At 45.9% G+C, this 23818-nt stretch overlaps 1 protein-coding gene across 2 annotated transcripts in view; it reads left to right on the top strand.

The window, feature by feature from the left end:
- ZNF423 (zinc finger protein 423) overlaps positions 1-23818 on the top strand; it is a 278862-nt gene that overhangs the window by 254140 nt on the left and 904 nt on the right. The gene's annotated exons all lie outside the window — the stretch shown is intronic.

Genomic DNA, 23818 nt, shown 5'->3' with positions numbered 1-23818 from the left:
GAAACAACTGCAGCAGTGTGGTGCCCTGACTTGCCATGTGTAAGGAAAAAAAGATGGGAACCCATCTTTTGGCAGTCTTTTTCCAGTCTGAGAGCCAGTGTGGTGTAGTGGTTAAGAGCAGTGGCTTGGAGCGGTGGACTCTGATCTGGAGGACCAGGTTTGGTTCCCCACTCTTCCACATGAGTGGTGGACACTAATCTGGTGAACTGGATTTGTTTCCCCACTCCTCCACATGAAGCCAGCTGGGTGACTATGGGCTAGTCACAACTCTCTTAGAGCTCTCTCAGCCACACCTACCTCACAGGGTGCCTGTTGTGGGCAGGGAAAGGGAAGGTGATTGTAAGCCGGTTTGATTCTTCCTTAAGTGGTAGAGAAAGTCGGCATATAAAAACCAACTCCTTCTTCTATTTCAAAATTAATAATGGCATGGGGGTGTCAGTTCTAACTGGTAAAATGCAGGGGTGGAAATATTAAAATCTGTTATTTTCTTCCCCATGCACCTGCAGTCTGTATTAGGGTAGCTGTTATTACTATTTTAAAAGTTCAAAGAAGATTTCATGATGGCTTTCCCAGCATCTTGTCTGGGTTGGTAAATTCTATAAGGACCTTCGCACTATTTATTTACAGTCTAGCTTGCAATTGCTCGAGGGGCAATCGGATTATGGTAAAACCCGTAAACTTATTGTAACAAAGAATAGGATTATTATTGACTTGGTTGCAAACTTTCTTTATTATGCTACTAGGAGGAGATTTGCTTTGACCCCTGACCCTTATGTAATTTATGATGTTTATGCCAATAAAGGTGTTTCTGATTCTGAGTCTGGTTTGGTTCTAAGAGTGTGGCATGTGAGATCTGGTAAAATCACTGTGGTCTCAATCTCAGCTGATTTCCCCCTTCCGTGCTATTGTGATGACTGCCTGATACATAATTTCCGAATATGTATGAGTATCCAGGTGGTATCCAGGATTTTTCAGAATACTGGAAAATGGGTCCCAAAAATCCCAGAAAGATCAGGGAGTAACTGGGAATATCGGGACCCATCTTTTTAAGGCTCCCAGGACTGTCTTTTTCTTTAATTTTACTGTTTCTTTGTCTTCCCGGTGCTTTGTATTGGCTTGGTTTTGTTGGCCTGCAACATTGTGTTCTTTGCTCAAATTGGTTTGTGTCGGGTTTGCCATGGAGTCTTGGGTTTGCCATTGCCTCAGATTCTTGGGTTGTGCGGTGGATTATCTGATGTTACATGTGTTGGGTTTGCAACGGCATTCCTATTCGGTTTGGCTTGGAGGATTCTCTGGTTTGACACTGGTTGTGTTGGTCTTGCCATATTGTCCTGTGCTTCTGCTGGGGTTTCCTGGCTCTGCATTGGTTCTTTGGGCTTGTTGGTTCTGTTTCCATCAGGAGGATTTTGGCCAGTGGTTGCTTTGCTTGCTGTTGAATATTTGGCTACTGTTTGCTCTGGAGAGAGCTTGGATTCCCCCCCCCCTCTTCAGATTGCTCCATATATATTTTTTTGGTTCTCAAACTGCTTTTTTACGCAGCAATTGGTTTTTTTTTGGGGGGGGGGGTAATTTTCTCTCACAGTAAGCTCTACCAAGTAAGCCAATTACAAAGCAGCATTTAAAGGGGCGGGGACTTGATTTGAGCTTGGAAACCGCTGGTGCAGAGATTCCCAACAGGAAAGTGTGGGTCCAGCGAGCAACGAACCTCAGTTAAAACTCCCATGCATAAATGACCATACTGTAATATCAGGGTTCTGGTTCATCTAAATGGGAAGCAGTACCCAGATGGAAAATCTGAGCATAGCCCTATTCATGTGATGCAGCTGGCAGGCTCCTGAGCCACATGAATGGAATACCAACATAATGGCTACAGGGGACTGCCATACCACAAACCCGATAATGTAGGTGTTACCGAAGGCAAGCAGTCCACCGTGTCCCACCATTATGGCTGAAAGGGCTCGTAAAACCTGGTGCGGGGATGCGTTTTTCTGAATGCCCTCTCTTTGTTTGCCATCACCGGCAAACTGGGTTGCCTGTCCAGACATAACAGTAGATGCCTGGATCTTTTTTTTTTTTTTACAGGAACCATCTAGATTGTTAAATATAATCGGTCTCAGCTGCAGTTTTGATCATTGAAGCATGCACACAATTCATCACAGCAAATTAGCGGTGTCTCCAGAACTTCAGTTCCCCGGCACTTTTGGAGAGCTGAAACTTAGTTTGTAGGTGCCCTGGCAGGGATTTTTTTTTTTTTTTTTTTTGTATCGAGGATCCATTAATAACAGAATTATAGAGCATCCTGTGTTCCTTTTCCCGGCGTCTAGCAGAACGAGCAGTTGTGGCAGCCGAGATCCCTGGCCACATTCATTATTTATCTATTTTAGTGAATTTCTTGTCTGCAGCAAGAGAGAGAGAGAGAGAGAGAGATAAGCTGCGGCGTCTCATTCTGTTTGGGCCAGCAGCCACACAAAAGAAAACCTGAAGCAACCTTCCTTCGTAATCGTTACACGGAGCATTTATCTGATTGGAGCTTCGGTCCAGCCGAAATTCCGTTTGATCCTTTAACTGAGCTCAAACTGGCCTTCGGAAGAAACGGCATTTTCAGCTTTTCGGTATTGTGGAGCCGTCGTCCTTCACCCTCCCTCTCTCATCTGCTCAAAAGAGAAGTTGCAGTTTAAAAAGCAGAGCTATTGACTTTGGGGCGGTTTAAACATTAGGGATGGTGAGGTGAGGGTGTTTTAAAATCATTTTGTGGTACGGCAGCTGCCGCGTGGTGCGTAGCAATGTTAAGCAGGCAAGACTGAGACGTTTAGACAAGGCCACTGTAGAACATTTATTTGGGGAGACTGGTGTGGTGAGCCGATGTGCTCCATAGGTCCCTACTTGGTGAGAGTAACCTCATGGGGCCATTCAAGGTGGCCTCCACAAGGATTTAATGTATGGATTGGACTCCCCTCAAAGCTTTTCATCTGGTCCCCAATTCCAATTTCCCCTATGCTTCAGCTGCATTCTACCAAAGCCAAGATAGAAGAAGAATGGTTTTTATATCTCACTTTTCTCTACCTTTAAGGCGTATCAAATTGCCTTACAATCACCTTCCCTTCCCCTCCCCATAACAGATGCCTTGTGAGGTAGGTGGGGGAGAGTTCAGAGAGAACTGTGATTAACCGAAGGTCACCCAGCAGGTTTCATGTGTAGGAGTGGGGAAACAATACCGATTCATCAGAGCAGAGTCCGCTGCTCCTGTGGAGAAGTGGGGAACCAAACCTGGTTCTCCAGATTAGAGTCTGCTGCTCTTAACCACTGCACCACGTTGGCAAAGGGCTTCAACCTCCTTGTCCATATAAACCCCAAAACATTAACATATTCACTCTTGGGAGAACCAGTGGCACAGGCAAAGAACTGATTATGAAGAGCAATAGAGGTTTGGGCAGAACCCTACCTTTATTATACTTCTCCACGATATAAGCAGTGGTCAGCCAAGGTCTCTGCTGCTATTCACAGTGGGATGGATGGGGTTAAACCCCTTTGACTCCCACTGGAGCAAGACCATTGGCATTATCAGTGGTGCTGGACCTTCGGCCCTTGCTCTATTCAGGATGTGATTCCTAGTAAGTAAGTATTAGCTGCTGACTAGGGTATAACATGTAAACCAAATTTATTACAAGTGGATACAACTTGACCATTGGTAGTTGGGGCTAGGGTTTAGTAAGGGAGCATCTACTTTGCATACAGAAGGTCCCAGTTTCAATCCCCAGTGTGTGTGTGTGTTAAGTGCCATCAAGTCGCTTCCGATGTATGGTGATCCTGTGAATTAAAGTCCTCCAAAATGTGCTATCATTAACAGCCTTGCTCAGACCTTGCAAACTGAGGGCCGTGGCTTCCTTGATTGAGTCAATCCATCTCATGTTGGGTCTTCCTCTTTTCCTGCTGTCTCCAACTTTTCCTAGCATTATTGTCTTTCCCAGTGACTATTGTCTTCTCATAATGACCAAAATATGATAGCCTCAGTTTATCCATTTTAGCTTCTAGGGAGAGTTTAGGTTTGATTTGATCTAGAACCAACTTATTTGTCTTTTTGGCAGTCTTCGGTATCCGTAGAACTCTCCTCCAAAATGAATCAACTTTGAGGCTCAGGTAGTAGGTGATATGAGAGACCTCCACCTGAGATCCTGGAAAGCCCCTCCCAGTCTATGTAAATACTGACCTTGATAGGCCAGTGGTCTGACTCAGTATTAAGCCGTTCCATCTGTTCACGGCTGTTCTCTTTCAGTTGAATTATCAGTCAGTTTAAATTCTTAGCCTAAGAGCAGATGGTTACGACACCAATTTCTTCTCACCCATCCTCGGTTAAAATGAACTGTTGGCCTAGTTTTATTTAATTCGGACGTCGTAGAGAGATGGTTGATCTGGGCCATATTGTAATTGAAGGAATTTCCAAAGGAGCAGGATGGATAGATGATATAAGGTTCTCTTAAAAAGCGTGAGGGAAAAAATATTCTAGACTATATTCTCCAAGTAACAAAATAAACATCTCTAACATGGTTAAACTCATGTGAAGCTGAGAGAATACTTTTCAGTATCCAGATATTTTTAACTCTCTGTGTATGATGCATTTCACTAGATATTTTACATCCTGCCTTCCCTTCCATCTCCCACCGATTGACATACTCAACAGAATCCTTCAGATTAATTCAGCGGCATGCTTTCGAAGGTGCCGTCGTCCCCGAGTAAGCAAACACTGGCATTTAGCATTTTGAAACCGTAGTGGCTTCCATCCCAACCTGAGATTTCATTAAAAGGAAATAAGCCATCGAACTCTTTCTAGGAAGAAGCCCGGGAGGTTTCCTGGTCCAAACGTCTTTATTCTTTGATTAATCCAGAATTTGGCAAACACTAGCTCTCTTCCCACAATTGCTCAGGGGTGGGCGAACACAGGAATTGTAGGATGGAGTGGCTTCATTGACAATTAATAAGCCAGTTTTAGGTTTGCCGCGTTCTTGCGTAATCGTGAGGTGACCACGTGAGAATTTTTTTCCCAAGCATAGGTATTATACACTGAAGGGTAGCACGGGATAACTGCATCCTTACAGAAGTCGGTTTCTCCCATTCTGTGATGAGCAGCAAGACTTTTAGTCTTTCCACTTATTGAATGATCACTCTCTTTAAGTATTCGGAGGGCTGTTGCTTAGAGGAGGGCAAGGAGCTGTTCCTGTTGGCAGCAGAGGATAGGACTCGCAATAATGGGTTTAAATTGTGGGAGGAAAGGCACCTGCTGGATACTAGGAAAACCTTTTTTGCAGTAAGAGTTGTTCGACAGTGGAAGCTCCCTAGGGAGGTGGGGAGCTCCCCCTCACTGGCAGTCTTTAAGCAAAGGCTATATTCCACTGTTGTAACAGCAGCCACGGGAGGATCAGGAGGACTGGTAAGTGTTCCCCCTTCAGGCTTCCCTTCTTTTTACTCCCCCTTTTTCTCCCTTCCTACCTCCCCTCAGGTTCTGCTTCATTTCTTTTTATCCCCCTTCTCCAATTCTTTAGCAAAGGGAGGGAGGTGTTATGTTTGGCTCCGCCTCCTGTGGCAGCCATTTAGGGATTGGCTCCACCCCTTGCGGCAGCCACTTTGGAGTGGCGCTCAACCCAACATCTCAAAATTCCAAAGATGCCCACTGGCTCAAAAATGTTGGGGGCCCATGATCTTCTGTTTTACAGGAGACCCCCATCTTTTTGGGGAGGGGTTGTAACTTTTCCTTGCTATATAATGGTAAAGCCAGCGTGCTATAGTGGTTAAGAGCGGTGGCTTGGAGCAGTGGAGTCTGATCTGGAGAACCGGGTTTGATTCCCCACTCCTCCACATGAGCCGTGGAGGCTAATCTGGTGAACTGGATTTGTTTCCCCGCTCCTACACATGAAGCCAGCTGGGTAACCTTGGACTAGTCACAGCTCTCTTAGAGCTCTCTCAGCCCCACCTACCTCACAGGGTGTCTGTGGTGGGCAGGGGAAGGGAAGATGATTGTAAGCCGGTTTGAGTCTCCCTTAAGTGGTTGAGAAAGTCGGCATATAAAAACCAACTCTTCTTCTTCTTCTAAAGGGAGGATTTGTCTCTAAAGGGTACACTATTTAAAATCCGGCCTTTTGTTTGTGCGATGTGTAGGCCCAAAGCTAGCATAGCTTGCCCCTTATATACCAGACAGCCAGAATTTTTATCCCAGACTCTTGCTTCCTTGGTTGTCAAGACGTACCTTGAACAAGGTAGCACCTGCATCTCCCACAATCTTAAAGTCTCATGTTTTGCTAAACAGCAGATGCAATTACAGGGCGTCCACACTGGCCTCTGGGAGGGTCCTTTCCTGCCCTTGTTTGGATAGATGGTAGTGTCAGGCAAAGACCTCTGGAGTGCAGAGAAGGAGAATGTGAATAAGGTCAGACAGCACAAAAGAACAGTGCACAGTCTAAAAATAAAAAAGAAAGGTTTCGGTGGCTTATCTAAAAAAAAGAAAAATATCCTTTTAGATCTTTCTACTCTAAAAGGCACTATCAATATGCTGCAAGAAAAAAAACACTAGCATCTACAGCCAAGGGAACTGAAATCTCTCTTGGGCACTTCTGGGGGTGACCTGAGTTTTGCTTTCTTTTAGAATTTTCAATTTTGCTTATTAAATTTTGTTTGCGGCTTAACACAATTAAAGATGACGCTCTTTGTGCCTAAGATTTTATAAAGAGATTATTTAGATAGCGGTGCTGGAAAGGTAGTTGCCTCAACCAGCAGAACTTGTGTGCAAGCTGAGATCCAGTGTTAGACTTAGTGCAAGTGGCTACCATGCCCCTTTTACTTGCATTTCTGCTTGCGCAAGAACTCTAGCGAAAGCAGAAATTTTTGTGCCAGAACCAACCTATTATCTTGATTTTTCACTTCTGTCCAACCTATTATCTTGATTTCCCCCATGTATTCATGAACACATGAAGCTGCCTTATACTGAATCCGACCCTTGGTCCATCAAAATCAGTATTGCCTACTCAGACCAGCAGTGGCTCTCCAGGGTCTCAGGCAGAGGTCTTTCACATCACCTACTTGCCTAGTCCCTTTAACTGAAGATGCTGGGGATTGAACCTGAGACCTTCTGCATGCCAAGCAGATCCTCTACCACTGAGCTATGGTCCCTCCCCATGCTTGGATGTACCAAGAAATGCAGATTATGTCCAGTGGAGTAAAATAGAGCAACATTGCTCACGATTTGCAAGGGCCATTCCCAATCCGCTGCCAGGATTGGGGAGAAAGACGTAACCACCTGCTTTGCAGTAATTGCTTTAAGGTATGCCCTCTGTGTGCTTGCCCCCAGCTTCCTATTAACCTGGAGACACCTTCTGAAATAGGGCTTGAGATATGCTGTGGTGCATTGTGTCCTTGAGAACATAAAAAGAGCCCCGCTAGATCAGACCAGTGGTCCATCTAGTCCAGTGTCCTGTCTCACACAGTAGCCAACCAATTCTTCTGGAGGGTCAACAACAGGGCACAGAGGCCGAGGCCTTCCCCTGATATGAATGTAAGAACATAAGAAGAGCCCTGCTGGATCAGACCCGTGGCCCATCCTGTCTCACACAGTGGCCAACCAGTTGCTCTAGAGGTCCAGCAACAGAGCATGGAAGCTGAGACTTTCCCTCAATGTTGTCTCCTCCCTCTGGTATTCAGAGGTTTACTGGCTCTGAACATGGAGGTTCCCTTAGTCAACATGGCTAGTAGCCACTGATAACTATCCTCCGTGAATATGTCTAATCCCTTCATAAAGCCGTCCATGCCTGGGGCCATCACTACGTCCTCTAGCGGCTAATTCCACCTTTTAATCACTTGTTGTGTATTTCCGTCGCTATGTGCCCGAATATTCCAACAGCCGCCGTCGATTCATGGCAACAACATCTCGCTGATATGTGGTTGTATGAATGGCGCATTTACTAAAGATGTGTTTGCTGGAGAGGGGGGTGCAGTAACAGCTGCGTCGACGCAACACGGCGAAGAGTGGATGCCCAGCTGCCATTGTAACGAAAGTTACAGTGGCCTTGCAGGCGGAAAACGCTGGCCCGCGTTCAAGGGACAGATGGAACGGGAAGCTGCAGAATTCAAATTAATTAACCAACGTGACACCGTATCGCATGGCTTAAATAAGGATTAGGGGTGCTTCACTGCAAAAAGTCATTGCCCCCCCGTTTGGTGCTAGAGCAGTTGTTCAGTATTCATGCTCGGATGTGCCAGGAAACGCAGATTATGTCCAGATTATGTCTTCTATTAATGGTTCATGTCCCAGCCTATACAGGCGTGTTCTTTGCATCCATATGCCCATTATTTTCCAGTTAACTCGGTTTATCCTTCACTGAACCTTAGCCTGTGTTTAGATATGTGCGTCCGATGCTTTCCCGAAGTCCAGCTCATCCGTTGTCCAAAGCGGGCTCTTGCCTGTGATAGCTAGTTAACTGGTTAGTCTTTGCAGTAACTCAGGATTTCTTGTTTTGCAACATGCCAAGGGCAAGCTTGCTTGCTTGTTTACCATATGTCAACGGCCATTTATGCAGGGTCAGTTTTGATGTTCGCTCAAAGCTCTTTTTAAAAATGCGACCTTTAAAATGCCTATTCATGGTTCCGATGCAAAAGGAGAAATTCAACCCCCCCACCAGTGGCCTGCTTCTTCGCTTGCGTATGTGTGTGTTAAGTGCTGTCAAGTTGCTTCCGACTCATGGCGACCCTATGAATCAAAGTCCTCCAAATGTCCTATCTTTGACAGCCTTGCTCAGATCTTGCAAACTGAGGGCTGTGGCTTCCTTTATTGAGTCCATCTATCACTTGTTGGGTCTTCCTCTTTTCCTGCTGCCCTCAACTTTTCCTAGCACTACTGTCTTTTCCAGTTGCATAGCCATTGGCAATGGTCGTTTGCATAGATAAGCCGCGTTTGTGATTTTTTCATGGTTCTTTCAGTAAATGCTTCGGTGGGGGGGCAGAGCAAACACAAAAGGTCATGTTAAAGGGGCTCTTAAGGAATGCGAAGCAGGTATGTGCCGGCTTCGCAGTCACTTCCTGAATGACGGTTCAACGTGAAAAACTTAAAAAAAAATGTGGGGCACTTCAGCCTGGAACGCGCTTCTAATTACCAAGCATAAATGGCCTATGTTTAGTCTTCAGTATGCATGGAAGAGTGCGCCATACACGGAACTGCACATCCACTTGCATCATTCATCCAAACATGCCACTGTTTTTTGGGGGGTGCTGTCCTAGTTTGGGGTGCTGTTCTTAAACAGATGCAGCCAACCAGATGTGATGTATGTTCTTTGGTGATGAACCTCCGACACTTGCACTGCTGCTGGAAGTACACGAAAATGCAAATTCACCCTTCCGTAGCTGGCACTTTGCACTTCTACTTGATGCTTGCTTTCTATCCCTATAATAATTTAAAGCATAAACGTAGAGTTTTGCCCTAGATGAACAAATTCATTGAGGTCTGGAGTGATTACCGCTGATTCCTTTGAAGGGGCCAATGTTTGGTTACTGCTGTTCTCATTCATACAAACGTCGTATTTGAATGAATGGTGATATGGCTGAGTGGAAAATCTCGAGAAGTCACTGGCTATGTACTGGTGATTAAAAAAGACGTAAATGAGTGAAAATTTAGAGCTGTCTGTAGACATTTCTTTGCCTTTCCTTTCATCCCTATTAAAACTGAAATGTAGTAGCAAAGAAGCTACTATTTAGGAAGGGCTGCGATTTGCTGGTAGTGCACGTGTTTTGGATGCAGGAAGTCCCAAGTTCAGAACTTGGCTTCTTAGGTCAGAGGATCCCAGGTGGAAGGTTTTGGGAAAGATTTGTCTCTGCCTCTGGAGAGCCACCAACAGTCAGAATAAACAGTCCTGAGCTAGATGGACCAATGGTCTGATTTTGGTACAAAGCATCCTGCTCCTACACATGAAGCCAGCTGGGTGACCTTGGGCTAGTCACAGTCTCTCAGCCTCACCTGTCTCACAGGGTGTCTGTTGTGGGGAGGGGAAGGGAAGGGGATTGTAAGCCGGTTTGATTCTTCCTTAAGTGGTAGAGAAAGTCGGCATATAAAAACCAACTCTCCTCCTCCTCTTCCTTCTTCTCCTCCTCCTCCGCCTTCTCCTCCTGCTGTATGGAGATCTAAGGGAGCTTACAACATTCTCTTCTCCTCCACTTTATCCTTACAACAACTGCCCTGCGTGGTAGCTTAGGCAGAGAGAGAGAGAGAGTGACTCTCCCAAGGTCACCCCGTGATCTTCTATGGCAGAGAGGGGATTTGACCCTGTGTCTCCCAGATCCTAGTCCGACACTGTAACCGCTACGCCACGCTGGCCGATTTATGACAGATGCGGTCACATTCCTAGATGAAAAGCAGAGACGAAGAGCTGCCTACTGCCATTAAGTATTACCTTGCGGAAGGGCCATGTAGTCTGTAGCACAACATGATTTGGATATTGGTCCTTGGTGCACAGTAAATTATCCGGGTTCACCCGTTACCTTCTTCGTTCCTTGCAGTAAATTAAAAATTCATTGTAGTTGGAGAGGCTATTATCCTGTCTCCCCCCCACCCCATGCCCACCCAGTCACTGCTGCCGTAAGCTAGCAGATGAACCAGTCGTGTCGGGACGGATGCAAATTATGACAATGTGTTCGACGGAGCGTGCCCGACATATTGGAGAAGCCGGCTCTTTTGTGCATGAAAGCCGGTCCCGAGAACTTCAGACCATGGCAAGGGAGAGGTTTCGACAAGTCCCCGAGAAGATTGCAGACTGTCCAACTGGAGGTTAAAAGGCCAACCATTGTCAACAGAACCGGCCTGCGTGCTGGGATTCTCCATCCTCTCTTCCTCTCTGTGCGCCGCATAAACAAAATCTCCGTTACGCAGTCAGATGGAAATGATGCGGGTCTGCGTGAGGAGGGGGCAACGTGTCAACAGTTTCTAAAAATATCCCATTGTTGTGTGCTTAAGACAATGGTAATTAAAAATTTGTCCGCTTTCTATATTTGCACGATGGGGGGAGAGGAGTAAGGATTGGCGGATTCATTGGGATCTTCAGTGCGGTGTACCAACAGCTACAAAGCGCTGCAAAGGTTGATGAATCCGCTTTTTGTTAGTAAAATTCTCAGGAGCCCACCATCTCTCGAGACAAGGTATTATTAGCTGCCTTGTTTCACTGGGTGCCTGAGTGAATCATGGCGTGTTTACAGATATTCTCTTGCTCTCTTTCTAACAGAGAACTTCTGGTTATCTCTTAATAATGTATTCTCTAGTGCTGTTGGGTTCTTTTATTATTATTTCCAAAGTGCTGTGCTAAGGAAATTTCCCCTAGGGCTTTGCATTACTTTTCTTCACAACAGCATTTTATCCAATGGGCTTTAAAAAAAAAATAGGGAGCGCTCAGCCCCTTCCAGCGTCTTAATGGGGTAGCTGAGCTAACGCCAAGTCCCAGCCATGTATTCGGAGGAGGTTCTCTTTCCTGGCAACTCATCCTGAGATTCAGACAGAGAGGAAAGAGCAATGGGCAGCCGGGCAAGGGAAGAGGTGGGATTGAAAAGGTCACTGCCCCCTCCCAAACTAGCGAATTGGATTCTGCGATTGCTCAGCAGACGGCACGGACATCTACCAAAATTACTGGCTTTCCCCTCCCTGGCCATCCTTTTTCACCCTGGGAATAGGGGCATGGTGGTCATGAAGGCCACCAGGAAAAGTCCCAGGGGAGCAATGGGGGAGGGGCTGCCCTCTGTTGGGGCCACCCCAGCTCTTAGTGAGAGTCAGCATGAGAGCCAGTGTGGTGTGATGGTTAAGATCTCTGATCTGGAGAACCGGGTTTGATTCCCCACTCCTCCACATGAGCGGCAGACACTAATCTGGTGAACTGGGTTGGTTTCCACACTCCTACACAGCTGGGTGATCTTGGGCTAGTCACAACTCTTAGAGCTCTCCCAGCCCCACCTACCTCAAAGGGTGTCTGTTGTGGGGAGGGGAAGGGAAGGTGATTGTAAGCCGGTTTGATTCTTCCGTAAGTGGTAGAGAAAGTCGGCATATAAAATCCAACCCCCTCTCCTCCTCCTCCTCCTTCTTCGTGGGGGTAGGTGCAAAGGAGGCACCTGGCTCACCTTATGTTGTGTGGCACGGAGCTGTCTGGGCTGGCTCTTCCTTCTTCCCTCCTTCCTTCCTCTGGGGGGTCCCAGGGCCTCTGCCAAGCCCATTCCCCCCTCCCAATTCTGCCTTCCCTGTGAAAGGTTATTCCCAGGGTCATTGGAGAAATAGCCACGTGCAGGGGAAGGCTACACTGAGGAAGGGGGAAGAGGGCAAGATTGTTCCCTCTCTGCTGTTATGTGAGCAGAGCTGTTTGATGGAAGAGGATGGAAGCTTCTGGGAAAGACACCCGAAGCTTCTGCCTTTGGCTGTACAACCAACTGAGGTGAGGACGAAGACTGGAGTCTAGAGCGGTGGAGTCTGATCTAGATAACTGGGTTTGATTCCCCACTCCTCCACATGAGTGGCGGAGGCTAATCTGGTGAACTGGATTTGTTTCCCCACTCCTACACACGAAGCCAGCTGGGTGACCTTGGGCAAGTCACAGTTCTCTTAGAGCTCTCTCAGCCCCACCTACCTCACACGGTGACTGTTGTGGGGAGGGGAAGGGAAGGTGATTGTAAGCTGGTTTGATTCTCCCTTAAGTGGTAGAGAAAATCGGCATATAAAAACCAACTCCTCCTCCTCCTCCTCCTCCTTCTTCCTCTTCCTCCTCCTTCTCCTCCTAAACTGGGAAGAGGGAAAAGAAGGGAGTCTACGAACCTGAGAATAATCCAAGTTCATTCTCATCATGAGCAAACTCTCATTTGTTCATGATGGCTGGATGCAACCAAGGGAGTTGTACCAGGTTTGACCAGTGCAGAAGCTTCACACTGTCTGCCACTCACAGGGCAAGACTCTGTGTCTGTGGTCATGGATAGGGTTGCCAGGTCCCTCTTCGCCACCAGCAGGAGGTTTTGGGGGCGGAGCCTGAGGAGGGTGGGGTTTGGGGAGGTGAGGGACTTCAATGACATAGAATCCAGTTGCCAAAGCGGCCATTTTCTCCAGGTGAACTGGTCTCTATTAGCTGGAGATCAGGTAATAGCAGGAGATCTCCAGCTACTACCTGGAGGTTGGCAACCCTAGTCACAGAGCACCAAGTATCGTTGACTAGAGTCTGGCTTCCCAGCTCTGACGCATGAGGTTCATGCTTTAAGTTCCAGGCATTGCTCACAAGTGTCAGATCCCAAGTTCCTTAAAATGTGGAGTGGTACAGTTCTGAGAAATAGTAACATGGATCTCCTACACCCTTTTCTGCTGTCTCCCCATCTTTTCCTGCAAACGCTGTTTTCTCCGGCTCTCTAGCAGCCTCCTTGAAACGGGCGCCGGGTGATGTCATCATCGTACGAGCACCTGCTTTCTGACCTCAGCTGAGATTTTCCTGAACAGCTGTTCAGCTGGAAGCAGGTGACGGAGCCGCTTCACCTGCCCCCCCTCTCCGTTTTGCACATTTCACTGGCGCAGACGAACGTCAAGCTAATTAGCTGTAAGCAGCCTGAACTCGAGCCTTCAAAAATATGTCAGATCATCACTTAATTTTGTAACCACAAGGCTGTAACTGAGGGCAAGGGAGGGATTGCGATGCAGGGAGTTAAAAAAAAAAAAGCAAAATGATGCTCTTAAAGAACTATCTTTGCTTAAAGGTATTTTCCGAAGACATTTCCCCAGCAGACACGCACTGTTAAACAGAAGGTTCACTTCAGCCATCTGTTGCACTAGGTAGTATTAGGCAAACTGCTCGACCTCAGTCTCCTGCCTGCAAAATGGGAATAATATTAGTGGTCTACCTTACAGGAGAATTGTGAGAGCCAGCATGGTGTAGTAGTTAAGAGCGGTGGTTTGGAGCGGTGGACTCAGATCTGGAGAGCCAGGTTTGAGTCCCCATTCCTCCACGTGAGCAGCGGAGGCTAACCTGGTGAACTGGATTTGTTTCCCTACTCCTACACATGTCGCAAGTTGAGTGACCTTGGTCAAGTTACAGCTCTGTTAGAGCTCTCTCAGCCCCACCTACCTCACAGGGTGTCTGTTGTGGGGAGGGGAAGGGAAGGTGATTGCAAGCCTGTTTGAGTCTCCCTTAAGTGGTAGAGAAAGTCAGCATATAAAAACCAACTCTTCTTTATTTTTATGATGTATGTGAAGCAACTAGAATACTGAAAGCATGCTTAACGCTTGAAATGCTAAGGATTGTTACTTTTCATATGGACATAAACATTCTACTTGAGAGGTGCCAAGCCACTTCCAAATCCACCTGTGCTGGAAATGGAGAATTTAAATCCTGTCTTAACATTTGCACCACAACAGCATAAATGCACTATAGAGACTTGCGCACTGTTTTTGCTTACAGTGTACACAAAATCCTTGACAACGGGAGCTTTGACTCTTCAAAGCTTGTACCCTGGAAATCGTATTGGTCTTCAAAGTGTTACTGGACTCGAATCTTGTTCTACAGCATCTTTGGTATCCATTCCTAGTCTTTCCGGACAACTCCTCCCAGATTACATCACACTGCCCTGTTGTTGGGTCGCAGTTCTCAATAACCATAAAACACAACAGCTTGTTAGACTTACTCAGGCTGGGCCTAATACTAACATTCAGTAACATACACTACGCTAATAAACACAATTCAGAATCAAATGTTTACGTTATAAAACAATCATACTGCCACCATGACAGTTCGTCTTGTTAGTTTCCAGTTGTTCAGTTCAGTTTTTTTATTGCATATGTTAGTATCCTGTTTCTTATTTAGGACACTCGTTAACTTTGATATTATATTAATAGTATATATGCATGCCAGTGATATTCTCTTACCCCACTCGCCCTGTTGCCCCCCCTTTACAATTAATGATTATTAATGCTATTATTATATTGTTCCTTCTTGTTATACATTGTGATATAAAACCATTGGGGTTTTTCCCCCTTAATGGAACAGTTTTGATATTGTAATTAATTTTTTTTCAGAGGACTGGTTCTAGAGAGTGAATATATTTATACACACACGTGTGTGTATATATAATGTATTCACTCTCTAGAGTGTGTGTGTGTGTATGTTTGTTTGTGCATGCCATAATCATACACTTGTTTGTTAAATGTAAGTCTTGTTCATTGAATGTAAGTCAGATAAATACATTATATTAGATCCAAATTGATTTTTTTTAGAATATTTTCCCCAGAAAATTCGAATTCCCTAGAAACCCTTGATTGTTGGTTTCACATTGGAGTACTGTGGTATTGAGCCCATGAATGGATGGAAAAAACAGGTTTTGAAGGAAGGAAGGAAGGAAGGAAGGAAGGAAGGAAGGAAGGAAGGAAGGAAGGAGGGAGGGAGGGAGGGAGGGAGGGAGGGAGGGAGGGAGGGAGAAGTGGTCGATTCTGTTGTACAAAGAAAGAGGTTCTTTTTTGCATTGACCTTAGTGCTTTGGTGTTGGAATCAAATTGTCACTTTTTCTGCGACGTGTCCAATTTTAACCCCATCGGGCAAGGCCTATCTTTTTATGTTCTTTTACAGCAGGTCTATTTTTTTGTTCTTTTTTTTAAGGCACTTTACAACTAATATATATTTGTATTTTTATGCGAAACTGCAAAGCAAACCACACTCGCATTAATAACGAGAATATGTCCAACTTCTCCCCTCCCTGCCTCGAGGGAGCCTCTAAATGCTACTGGGAATCACAAGCCTAAATTTCTAGATGACCGTCCCCCCACCCCTTAATTAAGGGTCATGTTATAGGTTAGAATTCATTCTTTACAATCCTATAACAACAGTAGTTGAAAAAAGAAGTGGGGGAGTCGAATCAGTCTTTCTTGGAAAACTGAGATATGGGCAGATAACTAGCCACGCTTACGAGTCACCTGGAACAGCCCCACTGGGAATTAAAGGCTGGTTACTAGAGAAGCTTTGGTTACCCGCTATCGGTTTTAATGAAGTGTGCTAACTAAATTGGATTTGGAGTACTCATTGAAAGCTGTTTATGGCACGCTCTCGAGCACATTTACTGTTTTGCGGGAAGAGTGCACTAGTGAGCATATGAAGCTTTAAGGCAGGCCATCTGTTAGTGTGAGACCCTTGGATCGTTGTCAAGCCGGTCTAAAAATAAGCGTATATACAAACTGCACAGGAGTGCAAAGGTGATTCCCGCTTCCCTCGTTTCTTTCAAGTGGCAGAAGAAAAAAGAAGATGGCAACATACAAGCAGGCACGTCACTCTGCTTTCTCTCTTTTCTTTGGATGGCTTTTTCAGTTCCCATCCTTACCACGCCTCACCCAGCTGCAGCTGCAAAGCTCTGTCTGCTCAAGCATTGGATTAGAACAGCTGCAGGCTTTCTCCCTCTCCCCCACACCCCGAGGAATCCATAAGATAAGGTAGAGAGCCAGCATGGTGTAGTGGTTAAGTGTGGCGGACTCTAATCTGGAGAACCGGATTCGATTCCCCACTCCTTCACATGAGTGGTGAACTCTAATCTGGTGAACCAGTTTCACTTCCCCACTCCTCCACATGAAGCCAGCTGGGTGACCTTGGGCTAGTCACAGTTCTCTCCGAACTGTCTCAGCCCCACCTACCTCACAAGGTGTCTGTTTTGAGGAGCGGAAGGGAAGGAGATTGTAAGCCGGTTTCATTCTCCTTAAAAAGGTAGAAAAAATCGGAGTATAAAAACCAACTCTTCTTCTTCAGAGGTGGTTTGTAATTGCCTTCCTCCACGTCATGACCCTGGTATTCCTTGGAGATCTCCTGTTTAAATACTTGCCAGGGTCTGGGCTGAGAGTGTGTGACTGGCCCAAGGTCACCCAGCAAGTCTCCATGGCAGAGTGGGGATTCGAACCTGGGTTTCCTAGATCCTAGTCTGACACCTTAACCACTACATAGGGTTGCCAGCTCCAGGTTGGGAAATACCATTTTCTCCAGGGGAACTCTCTCTGTAGTTTGGAGATCGATCCTGGAAGACCTGGTAGCCAGTGTGGTGTAGTGGTTAAGAGCGGCAGACTCTAACCTGGTAAACCAGGTTCAGTTCCCCACTTCTCCACATGAAGCCTGCTGGGTGACCCTGGGCCAGTCACGGTTCTCTCAGAACTCTCTCAGCCTGCGTGGAGGCAGGCAATGGCAAACCACCTTTGAATGTCCCTTGCCTTGAAAGTCCTACAGGGTTGCCATGAGTCAGCTGTGACTTGAGGGTACTTTACACACACGTACACAAATTCTGCTGGTTGAGGCAACTACTTTTCCAGCTCTGCTATCTAAATAATCTCATTATACAATTTGAGGCACAAAGAGCCTCTTTAATTGTGTCAAGCCACAAACAAAATTTAACAGATAAAACTGCAAATTCTAAAAGTAAGAAAGCAAAACACGAGTCATTCCAGAAGCGCCCGAGAATTATTTCAGTTCTCCCAAGTGTAGATGCTAGTTCTTTGGGGGGGGGGGGTTTAAACAAGAAACATACCCCATGAAGCTTACTGAGTAGTGGAGAGTTGTCATAGTACGGTGGCTAAGGGGCAGAACTTAGGATAGTGCTCCAGGCATTAAATTCACTGGATGACCTTGAGACAGTCATTCTTTCTTAGCCCAAGATATTTGTCAGAGCCATTGTAAGGATGAAATGCAGAAGGAGAGAGCCATGTGCCACTCTGACCTCCTGCTAGATAGATGTCCTTAGGCAAATCACAGTCTTTTACAACTTCAGTTGCTCACCTGTAGTATGGAGATAGTGGTGACCTACCTGTCATAAGGATCATCAATATAATGTAGAAGTCTTTGGGGAGGCTTAAATAATTCTGGATAAATTCTTTTGGTGGTGGCTGTTATTGAAATAGCTACAGGATGTTTGCCTGCCATCGTATATCTAATTCCAAATTTGGCTGCGGCACGTGGATCAAAAAATCCGCACATTGAGGACATGTATATATGGTGGGATTTCACATCATAAATGTAGGTTCTGAATGTCTATAACCTACTAAATTCACAGGTTACAGTAGGAACGGCTATGTTTTGTGCAGCGGCCTGTAGAATCCATCAGACGCTGCTGAGAACATCAGTAGGTCAATAATTTTGAAGGGTAGTATATATAGTTTGCAAAGAGTGCAAACAGCTTTTTTTTACTATTTGTATAAACTTGTCGGTAGAGCTTAATACTAAGGGTTTTAGTGGTAAATTTTGAAGAGCTGTGCTGGTCTGTGACTTTTTAAATAAAGATTGATAACCTACTAAATTGTGCTGAGTAATAGACTAGCCCTTGCCTTTTGCAGGCCACATACACAAATGGGTTTCTTTCTGGAGGCCCTCATTTTGTACAGGACTGGCAAGCCAATGGCTCTCACCTTCATTCTGCTCTTCATTCTGCCCTCCATTGGGGGGCAGGCCCCCTTTCCAGAGCTGGTTTGGCCTCCCAGTCCACCCATACTCAACCCAACTGACCAACCGTAGGAACCAAAAATGCATATTAGTTTTAATATCACTAAGACACCATTTGAGAAAGAGACCTTTGGCTACAGGTACTTTGTAGTATAGTCCTAAGCAGAGTTATATCCTTCTCAGCCCCCTGAGTTCAATGAACTTCAAAGGGAACAACTTTGCTTAGGATTGCACCTTTGCATTATTGTAGATTTAGGCCTCCTTCACTAAACCTCTGGAGGTGGAGTTGTTTGTTTTCCTGGTTTTTGCTCAACACAACTGACTGGGACACAACGAACTATGTTTTCCCTGAACAGGATATTCATGCAATTTGTTTATCGCAAATGTCCCACTTTGGGACAGAAGGGTATGCTGATGCTCCGTTGGGTTTGCAAGCACTTGGGGGGAAATAAACGGTTACCTCACTTCTGAATTGCAGCTGAATTTGAGTGCGATCAGCGTGCATCTCTGCGGAACCCCTTGCTTACAAAACAAGCATGCTCTCTGTATTAGATGTGTGCAGAAGGTATTATTAACCCATGTTTGAGGAGCAAGGGTTCACAAGGAGAGCTTCATTATCAGATTTAGAGCCACACACCATTCCGTTATTGACCTGCCTGGTGTAATCAATGCCGGCAGCTGCACAGGTTGGAAATCATGTTCTCGGCCGGAAGACTGTATGCCTAGCTGCTAGTGCTGATTTTGCATTATCTTTTAAATGACACTACCTAAATAAGTATGGATCTGCGGAGCACCAACAGGCTTTGGTTCGATTGAAGAATGCTAAACCTTTTGCATGCCTTCTCTTCTTCTTTTAAATGCCAGTATTCAAAGGACGACCAAAGAAACTGCAATTAAGGACTGAGAAGAAATGGCTGAGCAGGCATATGTCGAAATCTGTCTGCCTTGGAATGCAACGGCGCCATTCTATGTTTAGATATATATCTCTGAGTTTGGACATGCACCTGCAAGAGATTTCTAGTTGGCCTTTCATCACGCCGTGTCTGCTCAGTTCCTTGCAGCCCAAAATGTACACCTGGTAGGCTGGAAGTATAGCGGAGGGTATTATACATAGAATCATAGAGTTGGAAGGGACCACCAGGGTAATCTAGTCCAACCCCCTGCCCAATACAAATTGTTATTATAATTTATTATAGAGCATACAGGCATTAAAAACACTACGCCCAAAACATGTACGTTGCAATTAAAATTACTAAATATCCAACTGTGTAGATGATCTGTAATAAATGCAAATGACCAATATAAAACCAGACGCGTTTCGGCCCATTCAGCCTTCCTCAGTGGTCATATATACATTCATACATATTTTCACAAGCACATCCAAAAATACATAAAAGGTATGTTGAAAAGTAACCACCTTATATGTTGTGTGGCCCGTTGTCAATTGTAGTGAAAGATGTTATTTTCACCATTCAAAATTGGCACCACACACAAAGGTTCTTATAGTGTATTTACAATGTCCCGTGGATGTGTAAATCATCAAACAGTGATACAACGTATTGGCCAAGATAAGACCTAAACCAAGATAAAACCTAAAAGATTGGGGAATGCATGACACACAAAAAAGAGTAGTGTGTGAAATGTGAATAAAGTATGCAGGCTAAATGTTTGTTTTTACAAAGTTCTGTCCCATTGTCTCCATTGAAGGTGCTCAGAGCAGCTTTTTTTTTTTTTTGCTGTCAAGTCACATCTGACTTATGGTGTCTGCTTAGGGTTGCCAACCTCCAGGTACTAGCTGAAGATCTCCCGCTATTACAACTGATCTCCAGCCGATAGGGATCAGTTCACCTGGAAAAAATGGCCGCTTTGGCAGTTGGACTATGGCATTGAAGTCCCTCCCCAAACCTCGCCCTCCTCAGGCTCTGCCCCAAAACCTCCCGCGGTGGCAACCTGGCAACCCTGTGACCACTGGCGGGGTTTTCAACGCAAGAGACATTCAGAGGTAGTTTGCCATTGCTTGCCTTCAGGTCACGACCCTGGTATTCCACGGAGGTCTCCTATCCAAATGCTTGCCAGGGTAAACCCCTCTAAGCTTCTAAGATCTGGTGAGATCAGGCTAGCCTGAGCTATCCAGGTGAGTGCCAGAGCAGCATACAGACAATTATACATACATACATACATACATACATACATGGGAGGGGTGGTGGCTCAGTTTGTAGAGCATCTGCTTGGCATGCAGAAGGTCACAGGTTCAATCCCTGGCATCTCCAGTCAAAGGGACTAGGCAAGTAGGTGATGTGAGACCCTGCCTGAGACCCTGGAGAGCTGCTGCCGGTCTGAGTAGACAATACTGACTTTGATGGACCAAGGGTCTGATTCAGTATAAGGCAGCTTCATGTGTTCAAGCTCTTTCAGCTAGGAAACCAGTAACCAGACACTGGGCCTCCTACCCAACTGGGTGAAGGATGTCATTCTGGTTTGTGCCTGCCCCCTCTTGTGAGCGTTCCACAAAATCACAAAAGTCATTTCACCATAAAGGTGTCGCAAACTTCCATTGTCCATCAAACGTAGCCCATCATCTGATGAATCATTTCATCAAGCATGTCTCAAGTCCTTCCAGAAGTGACTTTACTGGTATCGTCAATAACCTCAATCAATGTGATTTTTAATTGCAACCAAAGAGCTCTTTGGGGTCTAGTTCTGATGCATTGTTTTGATTTTCGTTGGGGAAGGCAGTAGCGGGCAATTCTTGTTTACACAGTAGTTCCCATTTTAGGGCTGTTATCATAGGGTAACTACCCTGTGATAACCCTGGTATTTAGAACAAGCCTATTCCTGGATACTTGGTGACCCTTCGGGTAATTCACGGGTCACTGAGAACAGGGCTTTTTCCTGTGATGCTGAAGTAGGAGGAGCGGAACAGCGAGTTGATCTTCCAGGACAATATAGAGCCAGAGTGGTGTAGTGATTAAGAGCGGTGGAGTTTGATCTGGAGAACTGGGTTTGAGTCCCCACTCCTCCACATGAGCGGCGGAGGCTAATCTGGTGAACTGGATTTGTTTCCCCACTCCTGCACACGAAGCCAGCTGGGTGACCTTGGGCCAGTCACTCTCTCTCAGCCCCACCTACCTCACAGGGTGTCTGTTGTGGGGAGGGGAAGGTGATTGTAAGCCGGTTTGAGTCTCCCTTAAGTGGTAGAGGAAGTCGGCATATAAAAACCAACTCTTCGTCTTCTTCGATCTCCCTTGCCTCATTTCTCAGGTGTTAGAAGCACTTGGCCAATCACAAACAATTAATGCTGGCCTTGTGAATGTATTCTGGGAGGTTCACTTCGTGCATAGCGACACAGTTTATGGTAGAATTTGCCGTCCTCGTTTGCAACTCTGGTTTTGTTGTTTTATCCTTTTTCTTCTTTGTTTCCTTTCAAAAAGTCACGCTTCTGTGTATTTCCAAACTGTGATGCTTTCTGCCTTTCCCCTTAACCTTTGGCCACGTGTGGTGCGGAAAAGAATGAACACCATTGTCTAGAGTTTTGTAAGAAAACCACTGGCCAGGGCATACCTAATAACTGGGACGTGTTTTAGAAACTCCGCAGCTCTTCTGACACCTGGTGGCCGCTCTGGGGAAGTGCATAGTCCGGACACTATTGTACCAGGATTTTAAATGGGGTCACGGCCTCCTCCGGAGACAAGACCCGCAAATCCAGCTTCTACTAGTTAAATGTTGTCACCAGACAATTTTCATTAGACCGAAGTCATCTCAATGCAAGGATTCAGGAGAGGTTTCTTTCCCACTTTGGCGTGAAGCACAACTTCAGACGTTCTAAGGCAAAAAAAAAAAAAATAGGATTGTGCTATTAGTTGATTTAGACTACGCTCTAGAGGAGACACCCTGACCTGGATGGCCCAGGCTAGCCTGATCTCGTCAGATCTCAGAAGCTAAGCAGGGTCAGCCCTGGTTAGTATTTGGATGGGAGACCACCAAGGAAGGCCAGGGTTGCTGTGCAGAGGAAGGCACTGGCAAACCACCTCTGTTAGTCTCTTGCCATGAAAACCCCAAAAGGGGTCGCCATAAGTCGGCTGCTACTTGACGGCATTTTACACATACACACGCACACACACAAACTAGAGAAGACACTTGTTACTTTGCAGCGATGCTTGTCATAGGAAGACACCAACAACCTATTGTAGAATCCAAGATGGAAAAAATAAATTGGAAGCACTTCAAGTCTTTCTATTGCAAAAGTGAAAAACGCACCACGCTCTGATCTAAAGTAAACAAATAGCACAGAAATCCCATTGAACTGAATGGGGCTTAAATTATTGCAGCCAACATTCCCTGGGGTTCAGTGATAGCAAGACTTGTTTTCTCTGGATCAGGGCTGCCATCTTTGATTCATGGGAGTCCTTTCCACTCCTCATGCAAGCAAAATGGCACCCGCCTTTACAAAGTTGATGTTCAGGGAGAAACCCAAGACATGGGTATTGATTATTCACAGTGGGTAGCCGTGTTAGTCTGTTTGCAGTAGGTATTGATTGTCACAATTTCAGTGCCAGTGTTGGGTAATGCCCTTCTGCTAGTTGTACCAGTAGGGTTGCCAGGTCCTTCTTCGCTACCAGTGGGAGATTTTTGTGGCAGAGTCTGAGGAGGGTGGAGCTCTCCAGCTAATACCTGGAGGTTGGGGATCTTATGTACCAGATTTTTGAGAAGCTCTAAAAGGAGGTGCCATGTAGTGTCAGACCTGGACACAAAAGAGTGAGTGAGTGGTAAGGGAGACTTCCTGGAGCTCGATGTTCCAGCGGCTGTCCCTAAGGTACTTGTAACTCCGAGACTCCATTTGCATTAGACTGGATGTGCAACTTCTGAACAGCATTAGGATTTATTTAGCTTCTTGGCAAATGACAGGCAGGATGTCTGAATGGTAATGTTTCCCTTGGGAAGGGGGTTAGTTTCAGCTCCCTTTATGGAGGGCTGGAAGCTAATTGCAGAGGTGTGCGGCACAAGCCATCCTTTCGTTTAAGACTAAGCCACCGAGCTACTCAGCCACCATTTTCCGCCCTGCCTGTTTCCTCTTCCCTGTGAAAACCATCGTGTGCAGAATACCTGTCTCTCGTTTCTGAAGGCTGGCATGTTCAAAGCCACATTTGGCTCTCCTGGTTGGCATCCGTCTCAATTTTACTTGGCTGTCCATCTGGGGTGGGGGGAAGCCAATGGCGACTAGATGTGCCACCAGAGAGGTTCCATCATCTTCCTCTTGGGCCATAACGCCGTACAAGCTGGCCGCCTCTGCCATGGCAGGCGAGAGATGGGCTCGAGCAGAGCAACCGGTACTTCCGTTGCCGAAGTCTTTCTCCCGCTGTCAATGTGTGCGTGCTGCAATC

The sequence above is a fragment of the Euleptes europaea genome, chromosome 17, assembly GCF_029931775.1.
Source record: "Euleptes europaea isolate rEulEur1 chromosome 17, rEulEur1.hap1, whole genome shotgun sequence".
Lineage (NCBI taxonomy): Eukaryota > Metazoa > Chordata > Lepidosauria > Squamata > Sphaerodactylidae > Euleptes > Euleptes europaea.
This window is presented reverse-complemented; position numbering and strand designations above follow the sequence as displayed.